This window comes from Podarcis cretensis (genome assembly GCF_951804945.1).
Source record: "Podarcis cretensis genome assembly, chromosome: 7".
NCBI lineage: Eukaryota > Metazoa > Chordata > Lepidosauria > Squamata > Lacertidae > Podarcis > Podarcis cretensis.
This window is the reverse complement of record NC_137176.1, coordinates 81,498,895-81,508,236: the sequence shown is the minus strand read 5'-3', so window position 1 is coordinate 81,508,236 and position 9,342 is coordinate 81,498,895. Positions and strand designations below refer to the sequence as shown.

General features: G+C 49.2%; 1 long non-coding RNA gene across 1 annotated transcript in view; it reads right to left on the bottom strand.

Moving 5' to 3' along the window:
* Window positions 1-746: 746 nt before the first annotated feature.
* The window catches only part of LOC307220593, a 78,340-nt gene continuing 69,744 nt past the window's right edge, over window positions 747-9,342 (bottom strand). The window contains exon 3 of the long non-coding RNA XR_013840963.1: window positions 747-2,867. This is a non-coding gene — a long non-coding RNA (uncharacterized lncRNA). The remainder of the gene's footprint in view (window positions 2,868-9,342) is intronic.

Here is a 9,342-nt window from a genome sequence, read left to right as displayed (position 1 = left end):
AAAGAAAGAAAGAAAGAAAGAAAGAAAGAAAGGGAATTCTGTTGTGTTTTCCCTACACACATACTTGGCATTCATCTCTGCATCTGCCGATCTGCCGTTCGGCGTCTTTTATTTCACTGCGTCAGATCTGGTTCCAAACGCAGGCCGCCGGTTCTGCAAAAGCCCCCGTAAATAAATAAAGCAATTCACACTTTAGAATCCCAGCAATCGCCCGTCACAAAAGGCGGCACAGGTGCACAAGAAGGCCATTATAGTGAAAGGGACCCAAGGCAGAGATTCGAGCAAGGAAGTTCAAAGCACTCCAGACGTCAGTAGGTGATTTATTATCCAGAGACCTCCATGATCAGCCTTCTTAGCAGAGTCCCGGTTAGTTGCTCGGGAACAAGAGAGGTGTTCCTTTTGATTCCGTTTTACTCGTGGAGCAAAACCCATTGCAAATACGTTTCCTGCAATGCTTCCGTAGTCTGGGGTCGGTCTAGCACAGGGGTAGGCAACCTAAGGCCCGTGGGCTGGATGCGGCCCAATCACCTTCTCAATCTGGCCGATGGTCTGGGAATCAGCGTGTTTTTACATGAGTAGAATGTGTGCTTTTATTTAAAATGCATCTCTGGGTTATTTGTGGAGCATAGGAATTCATTCATTTTTCCACCCAAAATATATTCCAGCCCACCACATGCTCTGAGGGACGGTGGACCGGCCCACAGCTGAAAAAGGTTGCTGACCCCTGGTCTACCACAAACTGTTTCTCTTTCCCTCTCTCTCTGTCCCGTTCTATCAAACACTCTGGTCCAAGGGCTAGAAAGTAAAGTGGTACTTTGGGTTAAATACGCTTCAGGTTACAGACGCTTCAGGTTACAGACTCCACTAACCCAGAAATATTACCTCGGGTTAAGAACTTTGCTTCAGGATGAGAACAGAAATCGTGCAGCGGCGGCACTGCAGCAGCAAGAGGCCCCATTAGCTAAAGCGGTGCTTCAGGTTAAGAACAGTTTCCGCTTAAGAACAGACCTCCAGAACGAATTAAGTTCTTAACCCGAGGTACCACTGTACTCGAAGCAGGTTAAGGGGCAACAAAGGGTCTGGAAACCAAGCCCTATGAGGAACGGTTGAAGGAGCTGGGTACGTTTAACCTGGAAAAGAGGAGACTGAGAGGAGATATGATAGCCTTCTTCAAATATCTCAAAGCTGTCACACGGAAAAGGGAACAAGCTTGTTTTCTCCTGATCTGGAGTTTCCCAGAAAATTCGGAGTTGATTGTTTTTTTCCTGGAAAACAAAAATCAGTTTGTGGCATAGAGATCCAACTAAGCATGTTCATTTTATCTGTGCTCCAGAAGCAAGCGAAGAATTAGAAACACCAAGAACCATATGCCAGGATACCACCCGAAGTTTCATCGCATGAAATTACAACTTAAAACTCCCTACAAAATTTCCAAGTGATGATGCTGCAATTTAAGGAATGTATCATCAAGCTGGAACGTGCAAAGAGGAGGGCGACCAAGGGTCTGGAAACCAAGCCTGATGAGGAATGGTTGAAGGAGCTAGGTATGTTTAGCCTGGAAAAGAGAAGACCAAAGGGAGACATGATAGCCATCTTCAAACATCTCAAGGGTCATCCCATGGAAGAGGGAACAAACTTGTTTTCTCCTGATCTGGAAGGAATGGACTCCAACCCATGGCTTCAAGTGACAAGAAGGGACATTTTGACTAAACGTCTAGCAGTAAGACAGTTTGACAGTGGAACGCTCTCCCTTGAAAAGTGTGGTCTCTCCTTCCTTGGAGGTTTTCAAGCAGTGGTTGGATGGCCATCTGTCATGTATGATCTAGTTGAGGTATTTGCACTGCAAGGGGGTTGGACTAGATGACCCTTGGGACCCTTCCAACTCTATGATTCCATGAGAGTTGCAGCCCAGCAATATCTAGAGGGCCAAAAAATGCTATGATGCAAGCACTGAGCTCATTGGAGGCAAGGAATTTGCACAGGATTCAGGCTGGATCCCATCAGAGCTCCGATGTTGCTTCAGCAGCAGCCAGCCTTAGAGTAAGGCTTGTTAGAAGTTCCGCCTTCCTGAAGAGGTCCCTCTTCAGCGGTTCTCAACCTGTGGGTCCCCAGATGTTGTTGGACTACAACTCCCATCATCCCTGAGGTCTGGCCTTGCTAGCTCGGAGTGATGGGAGTTGTAGTTCAACAACATCTGGGGACCCACAGGTTGAGAAAGTCTGACTTAAAGTTTCTGCAGTCTTCATGGCTTAATGAGGATTCAAACCCTGGCCTCCCAGGTTCTAGTTCGGCACTTATGGGACACGGGTGGCACTGTAGTCTAAACCATTGAGCCTCTTGGGCTTGCCAATCAGAAGGTTGGCAGTCCGATTCCCCACAATGGAGTGAGCTCCCGTTGCTCGGTCCCAGCTCCTGCCAACTTAGCAGTTTGAAAGCACACCAGTGCGAGTAGATTAATAGGTACCACTGCAGTGGGAAGATAAACAGCATTTCCATGCGCTGCTCTGGTTTCTGTCACAGTGTTCTGTTGCACCAGAAGCGGTTTAGTCATGCTGGCCACATGACCTGGAAAGCTGTCTGTGGACAAACGCCGGCTCCCTCGGCCTGAAAGCAAGATGAGTATCGCAACCCCAAAGTTGCCTTTGACTAGACTTGATCGTCCAGGTGTCCTTTACCTTTTTTACCTAGTTTGGCACTCCAACCACTATGCAACGCTGTCTTTCAATACCTGTAGACACCAGTTTGCCAACAGCAGATGTCAAGGAAGAGCTGTTTCCTTCTGCTGCTTGCTTGAATCCCAGTGGCACCTGGCTGGCCGCTGCTGGAACTGTTGGCCTGATCCGGTTTTTGCAAGCATGGCTCAGCACCTATAAGGATCTAGTTGCAAGGGTTCTTGAAGCCGGAAGTCCCCAGATGCATGCTGGCATCGCAAGCACTCCAAGAGAAGAAAGACGGGCAAGAGCCAAGCCTAATATCTTCCAAATATCACATGCCGCCACATGACCCAATTACACAAAGTGATTTCTCTTGCTCAAGCATAGGCTGGGTTAGCCCAGCATGGAGCTGCCAGTGGAAATCCCCTGCTTTAATTAATTTATATATTAATAATAATTTATTATTTATACCCCGCCCATCTGGCTGAGCCTCCCCAGCCACTCTGGGCGGCTCCCAATCAAGTGTTAAAAACAATACAGCATTAAATATTAAAAACTTCCCTAAACAGGGCTGCCTTCAGATGTCTTTTAAAAATAAGATAGCTGCTTATTTCCTTGACATCTGATAGGAGGGCGTTCCACAGGGTGGGCACCACTACTGAGAAGGCTCTCTGTCTGGTTCTCTGTAACCTCACTTCTCGCAAAGAGGGAACCACCAAAAGGCCCTCGGCCCTGGACCTCAGTGTCTGGGCAGAATGATGGGGGTGGAGACTCTCCTTCAGGTATACTGGACCGAGGCCATTTAGGGCTTTAAAGGTCAGCACCAACACTTTGAATTGTGCTCGGAAACGCACTGGGAGCCAATGCAGATCTCTCAGGACCGGTGTTATGTGGTCCCAGTGGCCACTCCCTGTCACCAGTCTAGCTGCCACATTCTGGATTAATTGCAGTTTCCGGGTCACCTTCAAAGGTGGCCCCATGTAAAGCGCATTGCAGTAGTCCAAGTGGGAGATATCTAGAGCATGCACCACTCTGGCGAGACAGTCTACGGACAGGTAGGGTCTCAGCCTGCATACCAGATGGAGCTGGTAAACAGCCGCCCTGGACACAGAATTGACCTGCGCCTCCATGGACAGCTGTGAGTCCAGAATGACTCCCAGGCTGCGCACCTGGTCCTTCAGGGGCACAGTTACCCCATTTAGGACCAGGGAGTCCCACACACCCACCCCCTGTCCCCCCAAAACAGTACAGTGGTACCTCGGGTTACATACTGTCAGAGCTGCCCAAGGTCCCAGCTCACAAAGGACCAACGCCAGTCCGTTGTTATATATAAAAGTCTTTATTGAAGTGCAGTTTCGATTTCAAAGCCGTGGCGCGCAGCTCTACGTCTTAAACTCTAGACCGCTGAAGCTCCGTCTGAATCTCCTCCCCCCAGACACCAGTTTAAGACTCTAGCCTTGCTCCACCTCTTCCTTTGCTCTTTCCTCCTCTGGGTCCGCCTGTCCACTGGGGTCTTGCCCTTTCTAGACTCTTCTGACGCTGAGTCCCCTGAGTCTTCCCCCCACCTCCGGTGGGCTTTAGGACCTGGTTCCCAATTCGGGTCTTCTGCTGTCCCGCGCGCCTGTACATTCGAACTTGGCGCGCGCGCCCAGCCGGCAACCTTCCTTCTGACCGTTACACTGCTCCTGTCACTGCTTCCCCCTTCGGAGAGGCTAGCTGGACCTGACCTCCCCTCCGTTCCCTCACTCTGCAATGGAGGCGTGGCCAGCCCTGATTCATCTTCTCTCCCTGCTGGAGGAGAAGCTGGTCCTGATACATGGGACTCTTCCCCCCCGCTACGCTCTGGTGGAGGAGCTGGTCCTGATCTCTCGCTGCTGCTTTGGGAGTCCCCGCTGGCCCCTTGCTTCTGGTGTGTCCCCCCTGGGACCCCCCTTGCCCTGGCCATCGGCGCCCCCCTCTGGGAATCTTCTGATTCGCTGGAGAAGCTCATGGAATCTCTCGGGCCACTTTCATACTCCCCTACGCTGCCCTCAGATTCTTCCCCTTCGCTCTCCATTTCCTCTCTCCCCTGTGCCTCTGCTCCTGAGCCCCTGACACATACGCTTCAGGTTACATACGCTTCAGGTTACAGACTCCGCTAACCTAGAAATACTACCTCAGGTTAAGAACTTTGCTTCAGGATAAGAACAGAAATCATGCTCTGGTGGCATGGCGGCAGCAGGAGGCCCTATTAGCTAAAGTGGTGCTTCAGGTTAAGAACAGTTTCAGGTTAAGAACGGACCTCCAGAACGAATTAGGTTCTTAACCCAAGGTACCACTGTACTTCTGTCTTGTCAGGATTCAACCTCAATCTGTTAACTGCCCATCCATCCTCCAACCGCCTCCAGGCACTCACACAGGACTTTCACCGCCTTCACTGGTTTAATTGTGCAGATGGCATCATGGGCCAATTCAGGGGGAGGGTGGAAACACCTCTGCCAAGGCATGCCAACGCCGGCGACTGGCATAGCCTGCACAAATGGAATGGAGAACAGCGCCAGAGGCTGCCTCTCCATCATTCAGGGCCTATGGTGTGTGCCTTGCTACAGAGAACCACCTCAGCAGCAAAGGCATTTGAATAAGCCCATTGCAGAGGAGGCAAACAAACAGCCCCGCTGCCGAGTCAAGCAACTAACAAGGTGCCCAGGGCCACTGACCCATTTAGCTGAGCTGTTGAGCTGCTGGGGCTCCAACAGCCCAGCAGGCTCCTCGAAAAAGGCCGGCAGCATCAGCAAAGAACAGCTTGAGCGCTGCCCAAAATAGCAGGCATATCGCTGCAACAACGGCCAACAGCTCTTTCAGCAGCACCTGTGTCGTTCTCATTGCTATCTAGGAAGAATGCATCCTTCTAGAGAGTCTAGGGATATTTGCAGGGTTAGAAACTCAGGTGTATAAGTTAGACACCAAACGGCATCGTAAACAAAGGTTGCAGTTGCCACAACCAGTGTTAGAAACTCAGAGTTATAAGCTAGGCTCCAAATGGCTCCTTAAACCATGGTTGCAGTTGCCAAAACAGAATACGGTGGTACCTCTGGATGTGAACGGGATCCGTTCCGGAGCCCCGTTCGCATCCTGAAACGAATGCAACCTGCGTCTACGCATGTCACAATTCGCCGTGTCTGCACATGTCATTTTGAGTGTCTGCGCATGCGCAATACAGCGAAACCCGGAAGTCACGCGTTCCGTTACTTCCGGGTCGCAGCGGAGCGCAACTTGAAAATGCTTAACCCGAAGCTACTTTAACCTGAGGTATGACTGTACAGTGTAACCTCAGTTCTCGAACGGCTCCATTCCCAAATGTTTCAGCTCCCGAACATTGAAGACCCAGTTTTCGAACATTCCTTGGAACCCGAACGTCCGACGCGACTTCCGATCTGCAAAAGGCCTAGCTGTCAGCCAATCGGAAGCCACACCTCGGAATTCGAATATTTTGCAAGTCGAACATTCTTCCAGAACTGATTACGTTCGACTTCCGAGGTTCCACTGTATCTAGTTGCCATTTGGGGGCAAGATGGCTCTCGTGTCAATAATAATAAATAATAATAATAATAATAATAATAATTTATTTATATCCCTCCCTCCCTCCCTCCCCAGCCGAAGCCGGGCTCAGAGCGGCTAGCAACAATAAAAGTAACACAGCATTCTAAAATCAATTCATTCTAAAATCAATTCAAAATCAAATTAATGGCAACCATTGGGCTAGAGTTCTGTGAGGATTACCAAAGGATGGGGTCAGACTGTGCCTTGGCCAAAGGCCTGGTGGAACAGCTCTGTCTTGCAGGCCATTCGGAAAGATGTCAAGTCCCGCAGGGCCCTAGTCTCTTGTGACAGAGCGTTCCACCAGATTGGAGCCACAGCCAAAAAAGCCCTGGCTCTTTTCAAATGGTGGACTGACTGTGATTCTCAGTTAACATCTGGCTAGTTCAGATGACAACCCGGTGCTAAGATAAGAACTTTGAGAACTTAAAAGAAGAAAAATCACTTTATCCAGAGAAAGTCTGCATATATAGGATGCATTGCTAGTGTGTGAAAACATTCGAGATCCAAGGATCTCCAGGCATGCATCTCCAGATGGTAGAGATGTTAGGGTCCATCCTGACACCTAGGCATCCCCAGCTTGGTCGCAAATAGCTGAAAGCCAGGTGCAAAATGCCCCTAGCAGCTGGCTAATTTCGAACGGTGGTTGCAAAGGGCCGATAGCCAACTGCACAATGGGCCTGGCGAATTTTCAAATGCTCACCACGACTCCCATAATCCCCAGCCAAATCAGTCAATCATCAGGGTTGATAGGAGTTGTAGTCCAAGCACAGATGGAATGCTGAAGGCTGACTTTGGGGGTCCAAAGTATTCACCCCTATCCCTGCCACAAGAAACACCCCATTTGGAGGCTTGGAGGTCAGGCAGAGGACCAGCCCATCAGCAGTAGTAATCCTTCAAGCCGGTGGCGTAGCAACTGTGCTGTATCATAACACACAGAAACGCACCAGCTTTCAGCATCTGCGTGTGTGTTATGACTGTAGCCTCAGCCTCATGTTTTTAAGTAAACATTGGTCTTTAATGCAAGTTACTACTGCTGAAAAACGAGAGAATTAAACCTCCCAGGATTTACGAGCAGTCGTCAAGTCTGATTCCATTTTAAAAACAAAGCAATCGCTGAATGGTTGTGCTGGTTTTCCTTTTGGTTAAACATGGGCCTCTAGAGCTGAATATAAGTTCTTGCAAGAGGTAACTTGTTAAATCAAATAGGTTTAGAATTTACCGCTGCGGTGGATGGAAGTTTGCTCTGCAGCTTGATAAACTTTGGTTGTAGAAATCAGAAGCTCAGGGTTTTCAATTGCCCCTCTCATTAAAGACTGACATACCAATGCCCACATCCCATCGCAATATCTTCAGGTCTGCAACTACCAGTGAGTGAGCCTTGGTGAAGTGGTGAAGAGGCACAATTTAAAGAGGAAACCAAGTGGGGACTGCATCCCCAGGAAATGTGGATATGTCAGAATCATTCTGTTGTTGTTTAGTCGTTTAGTCGTGTCCAACTCTTCATGGACCAGAGCACACCAGGCACTCCTGTCTTCCACTGCTTCCCACAGTTTGGTCAAAGTCATGCTGGTAGCTTTGAGAACACTATCCAACCATCTTGTCCTCTGTCGTCCCCTTCTCCTTGTCTTTCCCAACATCAGGGTCTTTTCCAGGGAGTCTTCTCTTCTCATGAAGTGGCCAAAGTATTGGAGCCTCAGCTTCAGGATCTGTCCTTCCAGTGAGCACTCAGGGCTGATTTCCTTCAGAATGGAGAGGTTTGATCTTCTTGCAGTCCATGGGACTCTCAAGAGTCTCCTCCAGCACCAGAATTAAAAAACATCAATTCTTCGGCGATCAGCCTTCTTTATGGTCCAGCTCTCACTTCCATACATCACTACTGGGAAAAGCATAGCTTTAACTATACGAACCTTTGTTGGCAAGGTGATGTCTCTAAACAAAAACAAAAACAAAATGCATGCAAGCTGGATTTATTTTTACGGCTTGCAGAACTGGTCAGAGGCTCTTGCAGGACGAGAAAAATCTGGGGGGGCTTCCCCCATTGGTAGTTTCCAGCCACAGGGGCTGCCCAGCTTCAAGAAAAAGAGCCAAATGTCTCTTTATAGAGGAGGGCCTGAAATGCTGCCAGACTCATCATGCAAATAAGATGGAGAGAAAAATGAAATTGTGGCAGATGCAGATCTGACCTACCAGAAGGATGGAAAATGTGGTTGTTTGTTTAAAATACACACACACACACACACACACACACACACACACGCCAGCAGCATATCAAGAGTCTTTTAAGTCAAGGCAACCATCAATTCCTGGAAGGCGTAAAGAGAGATTTGCCGCCGACCATCTAATATACTCCAAGCTGGTCTCAGCTTTGTGGGAAACTGGGGACTTTCAAGGCACGAAATCCAAGCTGTCCTGCTGTCATTTCGCCCCAGAACAGCTGCAAATGAAAAGACATGGAGGCCCAATGGGATCCCAACAATTATTTGAGACGTGTGAAACAAACCCAAGCCGGTACCCTCCAGTGACTGAACCTACACACCTTTTGTCACACCAACACATCGTCCATTTCTTACTTCTGTGGCTGCTTCCCAGACCCTAGCCAGATGGGCACAGCACAGTTGTGTAAGCACATAATGCACAAGTCCCTAGCCCTGCATAAGAACCTAGGAAGATGATGCCTTATGCAGAGCTGGAGCATTGGGTCCATCTAGCTCAGCCCTGCACTGACTGGCAGCAGCCCTCCAGGGTTCTGGGCAGGGGTTTCTCCCAGCCCCACCTGGAATTGCCGGGGATCGAACCTGCCGGCCTTCGATATGCAAGATAGACGCTCTGAGCTACAGTCTCTCTCTCTGGGCAAGTAAGCTAATAACTCGTTCACCAGGCCAATATTTAGTACAGATGCCAATTTATTGTATTTATTCCAAAGACAAAATGTGGAAAGGGAGAGATCTCTTCCCACTTAAGGGAACAACTGGAATTAATGCTGGGGTAGCCCAGTGGGTAGAGTGTGAGACTCTATAACCGTGGGGTCGTGGGTTTGAGCCCACGTTGGGCAGGGGGTTAGAGTAGATCGCGGTCCTTTCCAACTCTACAATTCTATGATAACTGAGGT